Below are 19,151 nucleotides of genomic sequence, written 5' to 3' on the forward strand. Positions count from 1 at the left end.
GCAAGGTGAAAAGACAGCCTTCAGAATGGGAGAAAATAATAGCAAATGAAGCAACAGACAAAGAATTAATCTCAAAAATATACAAGCAGCTCCTGCAGCTCAAGTCCAGAAAAATTAACGACCCAATCAAAAAGTGGACCAAAGAACTAAACAGACATCTCTCCAAAGAAGACATACGGATGGCTAACAAACACATGAAAAGATGCTCAACATCATTCATTATCAGAGAAATGCAAATCAAAACCACAATGAGGTAACATTTCACGCCAGTCAGAATGGCTGCTGTCCAAAAGTCTACAAGCAATAAATGCTGGAGAGGGTGTGGAGAAAAGGGAACCCTCTTACACTGTTGGTGGGAATGCAAACTAGTACAGCCACTATGGAGAACAGTGTGGAGATTCCTTAAAAACCTGGAAATAGAACTGCCATACGACCCAGCAATCCCACACCTGGGCATACACACTGAGGAAACCAGATCTGAAAGAGACACGTGCACCCCAATGTTCATCGCAGCACTGTTTATAATAGCCAGGACATGGAAGCAACCTAGATGCCCATCAGGAGACGAATGGATAAGGAAGCTGTGGTACATATACACCATGGAATATTACTCAGCCAATAAAAAGAATACATTTGAATCAGTTCTAATAAGGTGGATGAAACTGGAGCCTATTATACAGAGTGAAGTAAGCCAGAAAGATAAAGACCAATACAGTACACTAATGCATATATATGGAATTTAGAAAGATGGTAACGATAACCCTGTATGCAAGACAGCAAAACAGACACATATATTGAACAGTCTTTTGGACTCTGTGGGAGAGGACGAGGGTGGGATGATATGGGAGAATGGCATTGAAACATGTAAATTATCATATGTGAAATGAATTACCAGCCCAGGTTCGATGCATGATACAGGGTGCTCAGGGCTGGTGCACTGGGATGACCCAGAGGGATGGGATGGGGAGGGAGGCAGGGGGGCAGTTCAGGATGGGGAACACATGTACACCTGTGGCGGATTCATGTCAATGTATGGCAAAACAAATACAAAATTGTAAAGTAAAAACATAAATAAATAAATAAATAGAACTGAAAAAAAAATAAAATCATCCCAAGACACATTAGCAAAAATGGCAAAATAATAATTTTTTTAAAAAACTCTCTTCCATGAAATCAATTAAGACATTTGCAAAAATTGTTGTAATCAACTTTCTCAAAGCTCTGGAAATTAACCAAAGGCTTATTAGCAATCTGAGGAGCATACAGTCAAGAAAAACAGCCACATCTTGGTAAGAACAGCAAGACGTGATGTTTTAACTTGCCCAATCCTCATACTCTTCTCCCTGGTTCTGACATAGCTGTGAAAACCAACAGTCCACTATCACAATGAAAACCAGCAACCTGGAAGCCACCTGGTAGGGTAAAGAATGAAATGAGGGCTGTTTCAAAGTTCCATTCCCAGAGAGTAGTCATTATTTAAGCTGACTAGTGGCTCCTTGCAAAACCCCACTTACAAGGCTGTCTTTATTTATTCATTATCCAAGTCTGAACAGAAGCTCACCAAGGAAAAACAGCTCTTCCCCATGAGTATGTGTTAAAAATAATCACAGGCAATTACTGAATGTGGCTGTCTGGATTTGTGGATAACAACTGGCAGACAACAGGCTAATAAATGGGCTTAAAAGGAAAAGGTAGATTATGAGATGTTAGTAGATGGCTTTGGAAAGCTCTGACCCCTTGCTGGGCATCTAGAAGGCCATACATACATGATACTCAGAAGACACCCTGAAGGTCCTAAACTCACACATCTGCTTCATGAAAGCCTGCAGTAAAGCCAAAGGTGGATATGACTTTGAGTCACATGCATGCAACAGCACCCACACAAAGCCCCCTGGCAAACGCTGGGAGACTTGGAGGGTACAGACATCGAAGGAAATCACTGTGAAATCATTAGCTGACCGATAACCTAACTGAAGAGAGACTTCAGTATCTTACACACCACACACACACACACACACACACACACACACACACACACACACACAGACTTTCAGCTCAGAAAAGTCAGAACATCCAACCAACAGCGGAAAAATCAAACAGCAATACCAACACCAGGGAGGATGGGAGAATCTGAACTCCAGAGTTTCCACATATTATCACTTAATATTCCAGTTATCAACAAAGAATTACACTACATGCTAAGAAACAAGAAATCATGGCCCACACACAGGCAAAGAAGCAATCAACAGAAACCTTGCTTGAGAAAATCCAGATATTGGACTTACTAGAAAAAGTCTTCACATCAGCTATGTTAAGCGTGCTTTCAAAAAACTAAAGGAAACAATTTACAGTGAAATAAAGGAATACATGAGGACAATGTCTCACCAAATAAATAATATCCATTAAATTTTAAAAGTATAATAATTGAAATGAAAACTTCACTAATGATGTATTCAACGGCCAATTTAAGCAGGCAAAAGAAAGAATCATTCAAGGTAAAGACTCCTGAAATTAGCTAGTCTGATGATCAGAAAGAAAAAACAATGAAGAAAATGGACAGAGACTCAGACACCTGTGGGGCAACATGGACGGTACCAACATGCATAATGGGAGTCCACAGGAGGGGAGAGAAAGGGGCAAAGAGATTATTTGAAGACACGGTCAAAAACTTCCAAAACTGATAAAAGACATGAATCTATACACCTAAGAAGCTCAACAAACTCCACGAAGATAAGCTAAAAGAGATTTACACTAAGACAATGTATGTCAAATTGTCAAAGGTCGAAAAAGAGAGAGAGACTCTTGAAAGCTGCAAGACATGACCTGTCACACACAAGAGCTCCTCAATAGGACAAAGAGATGATTTCTCCTTGGAAATCACAGAGGCCAGAAGGGTGGGATGTTGTGTTTAAACTGTTAAAAGAAAAAAACTATCAACCATGGTTTTAGATTTGCCAAAGCTGTCCTTCAAAAATGAAAGAGAACTTAATACAGTCCCAGATAAACAAAACCTAAGGATCTCTTTGCTATCCTACTGTCCTACAAAAAATTCTGTCCCACAAAAAATAAAAACTGTCCTACAAAAATTCTGAAAGAATCTTTCAGCTCAAAATGAAAAGATACAAGACAGTAACTTGAAACCGTATGAAAATCAAAGAAACAGCAAATGTAGCTACACAAGTAAATATAAAAGCCAGTAGCATTTTTATTCTGTAATTCATCTTGTTTTTTATACGACTTTAAAAAAAGGTATAAACAATAATTATAAAACTACAAAGTTAATGGATACACTATGTATAAAAACATAACTTGTGACAATAAGAACATTCGCCTTGAGGCACAAGTTGTAAATATGCAGTTTTTATTGAAACTAAAATCATCTAATTTCAAATTTGATTATTATAAAGCTATATGCTAATGACAAATCCCCAGAGTAATCACTTAAGAAAAAATGAATGTATATATACATAAAGAAATGAAAAAATAATAAAATGGCACACTAGGAAAAAATCAATTAATCATAAATGACAGTAATGCAGAAAGCAACAGCAAAAAGATATGACAAACAAGAAACAGAGAACAAAACAGCAGAAATAAGCCCTTCTTTTTAAGAATTAACAACACAAAATGAATTTAAGTGCTGTCTATAAGAGATTCACTTGAGGTCCATACATACAACTAAGTTGAAAGTGAAAAGATACTCCATGCAAAGAGCAATCAGTAGAGACCTGAGGTGGCCATACTTAAAAAAAAGTGAGAGAAAAGACATTGCAAGACATTATATTATAATGTATATAATTTTAAACTGGGCTTCCCTGGTAGCTCCGAAGGTAAAGAATCCGCCTGCAATGAGGAGGACCTGTGTTCAATCCCTGGGGTGGGATGATCCCCAGCATTCTTGCCTGGAGAATCCCATGGACAGAGGAGCCTGGCGGGCTACAGTCCCTGGAGTTGCAAAGAGTTTGACACGACTGAGCAACTAATCACAGCACAGTACATAGATTAATGATGTCACATGTTGATTAAATGAGTCAATTAATTAAGAAGATAACACAGCTATAAACATAAGCACAACAGGAGAGCTCCAAAACACACGAAGTGAAAGCTAGAAGATTAAAGAGACAGTTCTCCAAGAGCAGCTGAAGACTTCAATATCCTACTTTGAATAATGGACAGAATAACAGATCAACAAAGAAATACGACATGAATAACACAACACGAGAAACCAGACCCAAATGAATTATAGCAGACACTCCACCCAACAACAACAAAAGACACATTTTGCTCAAGTACATATGGAACACTCTGTAATATATGTTAAGCCATAAAACAAGTCTCAATAAATCTTAAAAGACTGAAAGTATACCAAGAGTCTCCTTGACTATGATGGAATGAAACTAAAAATCAATAACTGAAGGAAAATTAGAAAATTCACAATCACATGTCAAAGTTAAACAATACAGCTCAAGAGAGAAATACAAGGAAAATTAGAAAATATTTGGGGATAAATGAAAAATGAAAGCACAGTATACCAAAACTTATGAGATGCAGTGAAAGCAGGGTTCAGAGTTTCCTGCCATCCAGAGCTATAAATTACAGGCCTATGTTTAAAAAAAAGTACAAATCAATAACCTAATTTCATGCCTTAAGAAACAAGAAAAAGAAGATTAAGTTAAACCCAAGCTCAGAAGAATGAAAAAAATAAAGATTAGAGCACAGATAAACAAAATAGAGAATACAAAAGCAACAGAAAGAATTGAGGAAACCAAAAGGTGGTTTTTTGAAAAGATCAACAAAATTGACAAAACATTAGCTAGGCTGATCAAGAAAAACACAGAAGACTAAAATTATTAAAATCAGGGGAAAAACAGGGGACATCAATAAAGACTTTGTAAAAATCAGAAGGATTATAAGAGAATACTACAAGCAACTACATACCAACTAGATAACCTAGATGAAATGGAGAAATTCCCAGAAACACATAAACTATCAAAACTAACACAAGAATAAATAGAAAAACTCTGAATGAACCTATAACAAGTAAAGAGATTAAATCAGTAATCAAAAGCAAAATGAGAGGCATCCAGACTGGAAATGAAGTAAAACTATCTGCAGGTGACATGATTTGCCTGTTGAAAATCCTAAGGCATTCACAAAAGAACTAACAGAGTAAATAAATGGATTCAGAAAGGCTACAGGGTAGCAGACCAACTGATATTGCTCAAGTACATACGGATCAAGTCTATTTCTTGATCAAGTCTATTTCTATGTATTAGGAATGAGTAATTTAAAAGGAAATTAAGAAAATAATTACATTTACAGTAACAGGAAAAAAATACAATATTTAGCAACAAACAACACAATAAGCACAATTCATGCACACTAAAAACTATAAAATAATGGAAAGAAAGTTAAAACACCAAAATAAATAGAAAGTCATTTGACATTGTAGGTTAGGAAACTAATGCTGTTACCATGTCAATATTCCGCAAATTGATCTACACACTGGATGCAATCCCAATCAAAATACGACCTGTCGTTTTTGCAAAATTTTTAAAAGATGATCCTAAAATTTATGTGCAAATGCAAGCGACCTAAAATAGCCAGATCAATGTTGTTTGAAAAAAAAAGTTTAAAGGAGTCACACGTCCCAATTTCAAAATTCACCACAAAGTTACAATAATCCAGACTGTAGTAGACATATACATCAATGGAGTAAAATTAAAGCGTCCAGAAAAAACAAGATGGTGTCAAGAAGGAGGAGTGCCAAGGTGGGAGGATAAACTCCGCTGCCAAAGCATAAACAAAGGCAGGAGAGATGGAACTTGGGGGGCATACAGCTTTAGCGCGCTTTAAAATTTGAGCAGCAGGAAGGGCGTGTCCAAAAACGTGGTCTCCAGGTGAGGCCTATTTTATGCTAAGCAAGTTCCCGGCCTCAAGACTGTCCTCAGCAAAGCCCCGGGGCGGGGCACTGTGGCTGGCCTACTTCTGGTAAAGCTGCTCCAAGTGTTTAAAATCTTGGGGGCAGCGTGTCAAAGGGTTGAGTCTTCAGTCGGCAATGCTAGAGCCAGCGGCACTGACTGGGACCATGCTCTGCGCTGAGTTCTCAGTTGTGTTTGACTCTTTGTGAGCCCGTGGACTGCAGCCCGCCAGGTTCCTCTGTCCACGGGATTCTCCAGGCAAAAATAAGGAAGTGGGTTGACACGCCCTCCTCCAGGGGATCTTCCCAATCCAGGGATCGAACGCACGTCTCCTGCATTGCAGGCGGATTCTTTACCAGCTGAGCCACCAGGACAGATTCTTCTGGTGAAGCCCTGTTCCTGATGCCCCAGACAATCACCTGGTCCTGGTCCTGGTCCTGCACTAGAGTACAGACGTGAGCGGTGCTGCTTTCCGAGCGAGCCACACCCTCGGCCTGCTGCTGCTGCTTTCACCACTAACGCCCCAGGCTGTTACCACCCTGCTCCAGACCTCCAACAGGCCGGCTCTGGTGGTGAGAAGGCTGCCCCAGGCAGCCACAAAGTACCACATGGGCGCAGCTCTCAGCCATCACAGTCTTTCTGCTCTTTGGGGATTCCTAGCCCAAATCTTCACCTCCATTCAGGAAAATGGAAACCCCCTCATGTCTGGAACCTTTGTAGTCTCTTCTCTCTACAACAGCCTCATTACTGTTCAGCTACTCTTCTACCTGAAGGCAGACTCCCCACAAGAAGAAAAAGCAGTCGAGTTGAGCTGGCTCCCGGAGTACATTCATTGTTTCTATTCATCCACCCAACCTTGGGGCCCTTCTCATCTGAATCAGTCTGCGGGTGTGACTTTTAAACATTCCTTGTTCCTGTGAAATTGCAGCTTTAGTGGAAATACTTGGTTGACTGCCATCCTTAGAAAGGACAGGGGGAGAGATTTTCAGACTGACATTTTGACATTGTGTGCATTATTACAAAATTCAGGAGAAGAAAGTAAGGAAAACCACTAGGTCATTCAGGTACGACCTAAATCAAATCCCTTATGATTATACAGTGGAGGTGACAAATAGATTCAAGGGATTAAATCTTGTAGAGAGAGGGCCTCAAGAACTATGGACCGAAGTTCTTAACACTGTAGAAGAGGCAGTGACCAAAACCATCCCCAAGAAAAAGAAATGCTAGAAAGCAAAGTGGTTGTCTAAGCCATTAGAAAAGAAGAGACGTGAAAGGCAAGGTAGAAAGGAAAAGATACACCCACCGATTGCAGAGATCGAGAGAAAAGCAAGGACAGATAAGAAGGACTGCTCAAACAAACAATGCAAAGAAACAGAGGAAAACAACAGAATGTGAAAAATTAGAGATCTCTTCTTGAAAACTGGAGATCTCAAGGGAACATTCCATGCAAGGATGGGCATGATAAAGGACAAAAATGGTAAGGACTTAACAGAAGCAGACGAGATTAACAACAGGTGGCAATAACACATGAAGAACTATATTTAAAAGGTCTTAATGACGTGGGTAACCATGATGGTGTGGTCACTCACCTAGACTCAGACATCCTGGAATGTGAAGTCAAGTGGGCTTTAGGAAGCATCACTCTAACCAAAGCTAATGGAGGTGATGGAATTCCAGCTGAACTATTTGAAATCCTAAAAGATGATGCTGTGAAAGTGCTGCATTCAATTTGTCAGCAAATCTGGAAAACTAAGCAGTAGGCACAGGACTGGCAAAGGTCAGTTTTCAGTCCAATCCCTAAGAAAGGCAATGCCAAAGAATGTACAAACTACTATGCAACTGCATTCATTTCACATGCTAGAAAGGTTACATTCAAAATCCTTCAAGCTAGACTTCAGCAGTATGTGAACAGGACTTCCAGATGTACAAACTGGATATAGAAAAGGCAGAGGAACCAGATATCAAACTGCCAAAATTCATTGGCTCATAGGGAAACCAAGGGAATTTTGGGAAAAAAGTCTACTTCTGCCTCATTGACTGTGCTAAACCCTTTGACTGTGTGGATCACAACAAACTGGAAAATTCTTAAAGAGATGAGAATACCAGACCACCTTACCTGCCTCCTGAGAAACCTGTATGCAGGTCAAGAAGTAACAGTTAGAACTGGACATGGAAAAATGGACTGGTTCAAAATTGGGAAAGGAGTATGTCAAGGCTGTATATTGTCACCCTGCTTGTTTAACTTCTATGCAGAGTATATAGGGGAAATGCCAGGCTGGATGAATCACAAGCTGGAATCAAGATTGCTGAGAGAAACACCAACAACCTCAGATATGCAGAATATACCACAGAAAGTGAAGAGGAACTGAAGAGCCTCTTGATGAAAGTGAAAGAGGAGAGTGAAAAAGCTGGCTTAAAACCCAATGTTAATAAACCCATGCACCTATGAGTGCCTTATTTTTGACAAAGGAGACAAGAATATACAATGGGGCAAAGACAGCCTCTTCTACAAATGGTGCTGGGAAAACTGGACAGCTTCATGTAAAAGAATGAAATTAGAACACTTCCTAACACCACACATAAAGATAAACTCAAAATGGATTAAAGACCTAAATGTAAGACCATAAATTATAAAAGTCTTAGAGGAAAACATAGGCAGAATATTCTATGACATAAATCAAAGGAAGATCCACTGTGACCCACCTCCTAGAGTAATGGAAATGAAAATAAAGATAAACAAGTGATATCTGATTAAACTTAACAGCTTTTGCACAGCAAAGGAAACTATAAGCAAGGTGAAAAGCCAACCCTCAGAATGGGAGAAAATAATAGCAAATGAAACAACTGACAAAGGATTAATTTCCAAAATATATAAGCAGCCCATACAACTCAATACCAGAAAACAAACAGCCCAAACAAAAAGTGGGAAAAAGACCTCAACAGACATTTCTCCAAAGAAGACATACAGATGGCCAACAAACACATGAAAAGATGCTCAACATCGCTCATTATTAGAGAAATGCAAATCAAAACTACAATGAAGATATCACCTCACACCAGTCAGAATGGCCATCATCAAAAAGTCTACAAATGATAAATGCTGGAGAGGGTGTGGAGAAAAGGGAATGCTCTTGCACTGTTGGTGGAAATGTAAATTGATACAGCCACTATGGAATATGGTATGGAGATTCCTTAAAAAACTAGGAATAAAACCACCATATGACCCAGCAAACCCACTCCTAGGCATATACCCTGAGGAAACCAAAATTGAAAGGGACACATGTATCCCATTGTTCATTGCAGCACTATTTACAATAGCTCAAACATGGAAGCAACCTAGATGTCTATGGACAGATGAATGGACAAAGAAGTTGTGGTACATATACACAATGGAGTATTACTCAGCCATGAAAAGGAATGTATTTGAGTCAGTCCTAATGAGGTGGGTGAACCCAGAACCTATCAAACACAGTGAAGTAAGTCAGAAAGAGAAAGATAAATATCATATTCTAACACACATATACAGAATTCTAGAAAAATGGTACTGAAGAATTCATTTACAGGACAGACATAGAGAATAGACATATGGACATGGGGAGAGGGGAGGAAAGGGTAAGATGTGTGGAAAGAGTAACTTGGAAACTTACATTACCACATGTAAAACAAACAGCCAACAGGAATTTGCTGTCTGGCTCAGGAAACTCAAACAGGGGCTCTGTATCAACCTAGAGGGGTGGGATGGGGAGGGAGGTTCAAAAGAGAGGGGACATACGTATACCTATGTCTGATTCATGTTGAGGTTTGACAGAAAACAACAAAATTCTGTAAAGCAATTTTCCTTCAGTTAAAAAAAAAGAAAGAAAACCAACACCAAAAAGAAGTAAGATCATGGCATCCAGTCCCAATCACTTCATGGCAAATAGAAGGGGAAGAAGCAGAAACAGTGACAGATTTTATTTTCTTGGGCTTCAAAATCACTGCAGATGTAGACTGCAGCCATGAAATTAAAAGATACTTGCTCCTTGGAAGGAAAGCTATGACAAACCTCAGTTCAGTTTGGTCGTTCGGCCGTCTGACTCTTTGAAACCCCATGGACTGCAGCACGCCACGCTTCCCTGTCCATCACCAACTCCCGGGGACTGCTCAAACTCATTTCCAACATGTTGGTGATGCCATCCAACCATCTCATCCTCTGTCGTCCCCTTCTCCTCCTGCTTTCAATCTTTCCCAGCATCAGGGTCTTTTCAAATGAGTCAATTCTTTGCATCAGGTGGCCAAAGTATTGGAGTTTCAGCATCAGTCCTTCTAGTGAATATTCAGGACTGATTTCCTTTTTTTTTTTCATTTATTTTTATTAGTTGGAGGCTAATTATTTTACAATATTGTAGTGAAATATTGATTACATGAATCAGCCATGGATTTACATGTGTTCCTTTAAAACTGACTGGATGGATCTCCTTGCAGTCCAAGGGACTCTCAAGAGTCTTCTCCAACATCATAGTTCAAAAGCATCAATTCTTTGGCACTCAGTTTTCTTTATAGTCCAACTCTCACATCCATACATGACTATTGGATAAACCATAGCTTTGACTAGATGGATCTTTGTTGGCAAAGTAATGTCTCTGCTTTTTAATATGCTATCTAGGTTGGTCATAGCTTTTCTTCAAGGAGCAAGCGTCTTTTAATATCATGGCGGCAGTCACCAACCACAGTTATCTTGGAGCCCAAGAAAATAAAGTCTGTCACTGTTTCCATTGTTTCCCCATCTATTTGCCATGAAGTGATAGGACCAAATGCCATGATTTTAGTTTTCTCAATGTTCAGTTTTAAGCCAGCTTTTTCACTCTCCTCTTTCACCTTCATCAAAAGACTCTTCAGCTCCTCTTCACTTTCTGTGGTATCATCTGCATATCTGAGGTTGTTGATGTTTCTCCCAGCAATCTTGATTCCAGCTTGTGCTTCATCCAGCCCAGCATTTTGCATGATGTACTCTGCATTAAGTTAAATAAGCAGGGTGACAATATACATAAATAAGCATTATTGTCACCCTGCTTATTTAACTTAATGCAGAGTACATGGCTTAAAGTTCAACATTCAGAAAACTAAGATCATGGCATCCAGTCCCATCACTTCATGGCAAATAGATGGGGAAACAGTGGCTGACTTTATTTTGGGGGGATCCAAAATCACTGCAGATGGTAATTACAGCCATGAAATTAAAAGACACTTACTCCTTGGAAGGAAAGTTATGACCAATCTAGACAGCATATTAAAAAGCAGAGACATTACTTTGTCAACAAAGGTCTGTCTGGTCAAGGCCATGGTTTTTCCAGTAGTCATATATGGATGTGAGAGTTGGACTATAAAGAAAGCTGAGCACCGAAGAATTGATGCTGTGTGGTGCTGGAGAAGGCTCTTGAGAGTCCCTTGGACTGCAAGGAGATCCAGCCAGTCAATCCTAAAGGAAATCAGTCCTAAATATTCATTGGAAGGACTGATGCTGAAGCTGAAGGTCCAATACTTTGGCCACCTGATGCAAAGAACTGACTCATTGGAAAAGGCCCTGATGCTGGCAAAGATTGAAGGCAGGAAGAGAAGGGGATGACAGAGGATAAGATGGTTGGATGACATCACCGACTCAATGGACATGAGTTTGGGTAGTTGATGATGGACAGGGAGGCCTGGCGTCCTGCAGTTCATGGGCTTGCAAAGAGTCAGACACGGCTGAGCGACTGAACTGAAGTGAACTGACTGACAGTATACAGCCATGACATACTCCTTTCCCAATCTGGAACCAGTCCACTGTTCCATGTCTGATTCTTGACTTGTACACAGATTTCTCAGGAGGCGGGTAAGGTTGTCTGGTATTCCCACCTCTTTAAGAATTTTCCACAGTTTGTTGTGGTCAGCAGTGGCCTGCTCCAGGAGCTCTGGGTGCAGCAGACGTGGTCACACAATCTGTGGCATAAGCCCTCTTGGAAGAGGTCTCCATTAACCCAGCATAGAGCTGCCGAGCAGACGACCCACAAACTGCAGAACAATTATACCACTGTTATCGCATTGTTAAGAAAGTCCTAGGTCCCACAACAGATTTCCCAACCTGGGGATCTGGCAAAGGGACTGAGAATTCCCAGGGAATTTGACTTTGGAGGCAAGAGGGATTTGATTACAGAACTTACACAGGACTGGGGCAACAAGACTCTTGTAGGGCACAAACAAAACCTTGTGCACACCAGGACCCAGGAGAAAGTAACAATGACAAACCTAGACAGTTTATTAAAAAGCAGACACATCACTTTGCCTACAAAGATTCATATAGTCAAAGCTACAGCTTTTCCAGTAGTCATGCACAGATGTGAGTGCCGGACCATAAAGAAGGTTGACTGTCAAAGAATTGATGCTTTTGAAATGTGGTGCTGGAAAAGACTCTTGAGAGTCCCTTAGAGAGCAAGAAGATCAAATCCAATCCTAAAGGAAATCAACCCTGAAGATTCTAAGAGCCAATTCACTGGAAAAGACCTTGATGATGGGAAAGATTGAAGGTAAAAGGAGAAGGGGTTGGCAGAGGATGTGATAGTTAGATAGCATCACTAACTCAATGGACACAAATCTGAGCAAACTCTGGGAGATAATGAAGGAGAGGGGAGCCTAGCATGCTGTAGTCCATGGGGTCGCAAAGAGTCGGACATGGCTTAGCAACTGAGCAACAACCACGTTTAGTCATTTGGCTGAGATTCTTCGTTTGGCAGAAGTCTCCCGCCTCTTACCTATTCTGGGCAAAAGTCTTACCCTGTCGCCCCCATTTCCCCCCTTCCCTTCTGACCCTACAGGACACAGCCTGGACAGTGGAAGGGACTAGGTGATGCTGGCTTCCTCCCCAGCTCAGACTAGCTCAGCCTGTCTCCTGGGCCCTAGTGCTTGGTGGGGGATAGGGGAAGAAGAGTGACTCAGGCCAGGCCCCCAGGGTGGGGTGAGGAGACTCCTGTTCTGGCCGGGCCAGGCAGGAGGGGGTGGAGACTTCTGGAGTAAAGGGGAACAGTGATGGAAAAAAAAGACTCAGAAACATGGAAAAAGATAAGTCTCCAGAAGCAGATCCTTAATTAATGGTTAACTGATTTTTCAACAAGGATGCCAAATTCAATGGGAAAAAACTCTTTTCAACAAATGGTGCTAGGACAACTGGGTATCCACATGGAAGGAATGAAGCTGTACCCACTACCTCACACCATACACAAAAATTAGCAGAAAATGGATCAAAGACCTACTTAAAGGTCTTTGGGCCAAAAGACCTTTAAAGGGCTAAAACGGGAAAATTATTAGAACATAGGTATCACTCTACTTGACCCTGGATTAGGCAAAGATTTTGTAGATGTGACACCTAAGACACAAGCAACCAAAGAGAATAAACTGGGCTCCATCACAATTTTAAAGCTTTTGTGTGTCAAAGGGCACAATTAATAAAGTTAATGGAAGAAAATATTTGCAAATCATCAATCTGATAAGGATCTACTATTCAGAATAAATAAAGAACTCTTACAACTCGTTAATAAAAAGATAAATAACTAAAAACAAGCAAAGAATTTGAATAGACATTTCTCCAAAGAAGATATGCAGATGGCCAAATGCATATGAAAAGATGCTCAACATCATTAGTCATCAGGGAAATATAAATCAAAACAACAAGATAGTCATCCACCAGGATGACTATAATCAAATAAACTGAAAATAACAAATGTTGGTAGGGATGTGAAGAAAATAGAATCTTCAAACACTTTGCTGGTAATGCAAAATGGTGCAATCAACCTGGAAAACAGTTTGGCATCTCCGTAGAAAGTTAAGCACAGGGTTACTATATGACCCAGCAATTCCAAGAGAACTGGAACTATATGTTCACACAAACCCATGTATAAGAATATTCATTACAGCACTATTCAGAACAGTCAAAAAGTGGGGACAATTTAATTGTCTATTAGCTGATGAATGGCTAGAAAAAATGTGACCCATCCATACAATGGAATGTTATTTGGCCATAAAAAGGAATGGAATACTAACACATGCTCTAGTAAGGATGGCCCTTGTAAACATTACATGGAAAAAGCAGACACAAAAAGCCACACATCAGGGCATTCCGTGGAGGTCCACTGGTTAGCACATGGCACTTTCATTGCTGTGGCCTCCGTCTAATCCCTGGTCGGGGAACTGAGTGCAAGCCACATGGCACCACTTTGGGCACCTTTTCTTTTTGAGAGGAGGACTCAGTGTTTTCACTGCAGACACAAAGAGTCATATTGTCACATGATTCCATTTAAATGAAATGTTCAGAAGAGTCAAATCCATAGAGACAAAAAGGAGACTGGCAGTTGCCAAAGACTGAGGGAGTGACTAACAGTGGGTTCCGGGTTGCTTTGGGGGGGACCATAAAAACGGTCTAGAATTAGACTGTGGCAGGGTTGCCATGAATATACTAAGAACTACAGAACTGACACTGTAATAAAAGGGTGGATTTGATGCCGTGTGAACCTGTTGCTATTCAAGTTGTGTCTGACTCACATGCGACCCCACGGACTGTAGCCCACCAGGCTCCTCTGTCCATGGGATTGTCCGGCAAGAATACTGGACTGGGCTGCCATTCCTTCTCCAGGGGATCTTCCTGACCCAGGGACTGAACCCATATCTCCTGCATCGGCAGGTGGATTCTTTACCACTGAACCACAAAAAAGCCCCATCATATGAATTACTCAATTTAAAAAGTCAGTCAACACAATCCTCCATATTAACAGTCCAAAGTAGAAAGCCCAAGGTCCTATCAACGGATGCCCAATAAAGTTCACCAAGGACAACTCTGGACTGCATTTGACCAGCCCCCCTTGGCGTGGGGGCTCAATGCTCTGCTTACTACATGAAGACTTAGAGAAATGAGTCTATAAAACTTCACAAGCTCATCAATCAGACTGGCTAGTTTTAATCACCTCTTACAGGTTTCTGTTTTTTAAATTTAAATGCAGAGGGATGCTGAAATAACAAAGTCCCCACATTACTGACACTACTGTGTTATCAAAGACCTCCCTAGGGCAAATAAGGGGAGCAAAACCAATTGCATATTTATATTTTAAAATGCTTTGGGACAAAGAAAAACACAGGAACTGAAATTAATGGCACATGAGAAGCCCTGCATGTATTATAGTACATCAAACTCTCTTGGTGGGAACTAACAGTTTAGACTTCCCTTTGTCACTGAGGAACCCCAGTTCCCAACTTCTCCTCACCTGGGCTAAAGACATTAATCCAAGTCTCTGAAGTGGATGGCAGGGCACCAACGGAATGAGAGCAAATGGAACCTGTCTCAACAGTTGTGTATGAATTTAAATATTTAAATCAAATATCAGAAGAAAACAGAATTATTCTCTCCAATCCAAACTGCCTGCTCCTCAAAAGAAAAGCCATGACAAACCTAGACAGCATATTAAAAAGCAGATACATCACTTTGCTGATAAAGGTCCATATAGTCAAAGCTATGGTTTTTCCAGTAGTCATGTACGGAGAGTTGGACCATAAAGAAGGCTGGGTGCTGAAGAACTGATGCTTTTGAACTGTGGTGTTGGAGAAGACTCTTGAGAGTCCCTTTGACTGCAAGGATATCAAACCAGTCAATCCTAAAGGAGATCATTCCTGAATATTCACTGGAAGGACTGATGCTGAAGCTAAAGCTCCAGTACTGTGGCCACCTGATGCAAAGGGCTGACTCATTAGAAAAGACCCTGAAGCTCGGAAGGACTGAAGGCAAGAGGAGAAGGGGATGACAGAGGATAAGATGGTTGGATGGCGTCACCGACTCAATGGACATGAGCTTGAGCAAGTTTTGGGAGATGGTGAAGGACAAGAAAGCCTGGCGTGCTGCAGTCCACAGGGTCACAAAGAGTCAGACACAACTGAGCTACTGAACAACAAATCCAAACTGCACAGATACCATTGCTAAGGAGGGCTTAGATGGGCAACATTAACTTTTTCAAGGAGTCGATCTAAAGAAAAGTTTTATGCAATGATCACCAATTTGGGATAAAACTCCGGAGGCCTACAGGGCTCTGGCTTCCTCTGCACAGCCACAAAGAACCCCACAGCCCATGCAAAAGGGCATCACGGCTTATCACTCAAGTGGACAAATGTGAAAAGGCCATGCAAGCCTATGGACACACAGCTTCTGTCTCACATTTAGAGTAGCGTGTCCCAGAGGAATAATTTGGGGACAGGCAGAACAGACGGAGCATTAGTGTAGACTGGGTGCTACATGCACCCCTTGACAAGTGCCATCTCAACCTAATTCCCTGGACAGCCCTCAAACTGGGTGGGCCTCATTATGCCCATTATACAGGTGAAAAACTGACACCACACAAGGTAATGATGTGGCTTCCCTGGGGCCCCACTGCAAGCGAGAGCATTAGGACTCAGACACAGGAGCACACACTATTCAACAGGATCAGGAGCCAAGCACGTGCCCAGATGTTCCCACATCACCGTCCAGAACTTTCTGGAGGCCCTGATGCACATTTCGGTGGAGTGCCACCCTGCCTGACTTGCTTGGGTTCATCCTCCAGTACCAGACACCGGGCCCTGATGCCTGGGCCTCTGGCCCACCATGAAAGCTCCGCCCTCCTCCCTTGACTGACCTCACTCCCAGAATTTCAATCCAGCAGTGCTGAGGGAGCCAGCCCACACCACTCCTCCAGGGTGTCCTCAGGACAGCTCCAGTAGTTCTATGACTGTCCCTCACCGCAAAGATACTTTGGCCACCTGATGCAAAGAACTGACTCCCTGGAAGAGACCCTGATGCTGGGAAAGACTGAAGGCAGGAGAAGGGGACAAGAGAGAATGAGATGGTTGGATGGCATCACTGACTCGATAAGACATGAGTTTGAGCAAGCTTCAGGAGTTGGTGATGGACAGGGAAGCCTGGCATGCTGCAGTCCATGGGGTCATAAAGAGTCGGACACGACTAAGCAACTGAACTGACCGAAAAGATGAGAAAATCGGGGTGGGAGGCAAGTGTATGAGGTCCTAGAATGGTCAGAACAAATGACCACAAATAGGGGGCTTAAGACAACAGGAATTTGTTCTCTTCCAGTTCTGGACACCACAAGTCTGGGATAAAGGTGTGGGCAGGCCGAGCTCCCTCCTGAGGCAATGTGGGCAGATCTTTCCAGGCACTTCCAGTTTCTGGTGCCAGCCATGGGTTTGTGACTGCATCAGCCCAACCTCCTCCTTCACTATCACTGGCCAGGGCCATTTCTCTGTGCCTCTGTATTGCCAACATTCCTCTTCTTTCTCTCAAAGGACACCTGTCACTGGCTTCAAGGCCCATCCTAATCCATGGTTATCTTACCTTGTGATGCCTTCCTCGATGTCATCTGCATAGACCCCATTTCCAGCTAAGCCCCCATTCTGAGTTTCCAGGCAGACGTAAACTTCACGGGGCTACACACTGACAACTCGCCTGAGGTCAGCTGGCTCCTAAGAAGCCAGGGTGAGTCTGACCCCGTCCACACGCTGATCCCTCCACAGCCTGCCTCGAAGTCGGGGTCTAAAATCAAGGCACAGTCACTCTGATGTGGGCACAGGCCAGTCCTGCAAGACAGGCCCTTCAGCAGAGTCAGGCCAGCCACACCACCCTGTGTCATACTGCTGAACCTGGAAGGCACGGCTATTGGACCCAGGCAACACTGGGGGCATCGGGAAGCTCTGCTGTGGGTTCCTCAGCCAGTGTCTGCTCTCTGAGGAGAGGAACGAGACGGTGACCCCTGTGCCAGGCTGGACTGTCCCAAGATCCCCGCCCCACAGTGTGCGTGCCCCTCTCTAAGCTACTCCCCCAAACACTCCTCCAGGTGCAGCTGTGCAGAAACTCTGCAGAAGGAAGCTAGCGCCCACGTCAGTTGACGATGAGCTCACTCACCAACAAGGAGACCCTCCTGGTTGGAACTGACCCAATCAGGTGAGACCTTACAACGGAGGGGGTGCTTCCTGGCCAAAGAGATTTTAAGCGTAAGCGTGAGTGGACATGAGCTGCCATGTGGCAAAGGACCTAAAAACAGCCCCTAGGGGCCAGCCAGCCAGAACACAGCCCAGAATCACAAGGAAATGAATTCTGCTAGCAACCGGGATGAGCTTGGAAAAGACCCTGAGAGAACTCAGCCTGAGGGCACATGGATTCCAGCGCTTGAGACCCTGAAAAAAGAATCCAGATCTATAGACTTCTGATTTATATGACTAAGAACTAACATACGGGCATTATTTTAGGCTGCTGAGTTTGTGATAATTGACAACACAGTAGTGAAAAGGAAAGAAAACAAACACACACACAGTCCTCACATGTTCTTCCCACCTTGAACACGATGGCTGGAGCTGTGGAAGCCATCTTGTGAGCATAGGGCAATAAGCATTAGAAAGATCTTTATCCCATGCTCAAGAAAGATCTAGACAGACAGAGCCATGTTCCTGTAGTAGACTGTAAGAAACTGTCCCGAATGAGTCAGGCACCCCTCATTAACAGCAAAGTCTTCTTTTCCAATCCCTTGGAACTAGGTTGACCTTATGTCTGGCTTTGTGCAATAGAACATGCAGAATGTAACACTCTGGGGCTAGTGAAAACAACCCTTAACAAACCTCGTAGCATCTCCTATTTCCTGAAGGGAACCTTGTCACTATATGAAGGAGCTCAGGCCACGCACATGGAGAAAGAGGCCTTCAGAATGAGATGTCACAAGGAGAGAGAAAAGCATGGTCCCAGACAGACAACATTACTAGAAGAGAGAGGCCTGCCATCCCAGCCAGCCCCCTGGGACATCAGACACAAAGATGAAGCCAGACTGGATCCTCTCGTCCTGGCCAACACCATGTAGAGCAGAGATGAGCCACTCATACTGATGCTGCTTGAATTCCTGCCCATGGATTGCTCCATTGGGCCATTAAGTTCTAGGGCTACTTGTGTAACTGACGGACACAGACCTGCTGAGTCTGCTGGGACTGCCACCATCCACACTGAAATGGTTCTTCCAGGCCTGCTGCTGTTCAGTGGCTATAAGTCTGCTTCATCAACTGACTTGTGGAAGGAGACCTTCTGGCCCCTAGTCTCACGACTGTGTTCCTCAGCATCTCTTCCCTGCCTGCTGCACTACCAGACTCTAGGTGCAGCCTTTGGCCTCCAGGCCCACGTTTGAGCTTGCGCTCAGCTCCTTCCCA

General features: G+C 42.6%; 1 protein-coding gene and 1 pseudogene across 1 annotated transcript in view; one reads left to right on the forward strand and one right to left on the reverse strand.

Annotated features, from left to right (window-relative positions):
- OBSCN (obscurin, cytoskeletal calmodulin and titin-interacting RhoGEF) overlaps positions 1-19,151 on the reverse strand; it is a 216,267-nt gene that overhangs the window by 186,698 nt on the left and 10,418 nt on the right.
- LOC110137970 (mannose-P-dolichol utilization defect 1 protein-like) lies at positions 5,745-17,849 on the forward strand (annotated as a pseudogene).

The sequence above is a fragment of the Odocoileus virginianus genome, chromosome 3 (assembly GCF_023699985.2).
Source record: "Odocoileus virginianus isolate 20LAN1187 ecotype Illinois chromosome 3, Ovbor_1.2, whole genome shotgun sequence".
Classification (NCBI taxonomy): Eukaryota; Metazoa; Chordata; class Mammalia; order Artiodactyla; family Cervidae; genus Odocoileus; species Odocoileus virginianus.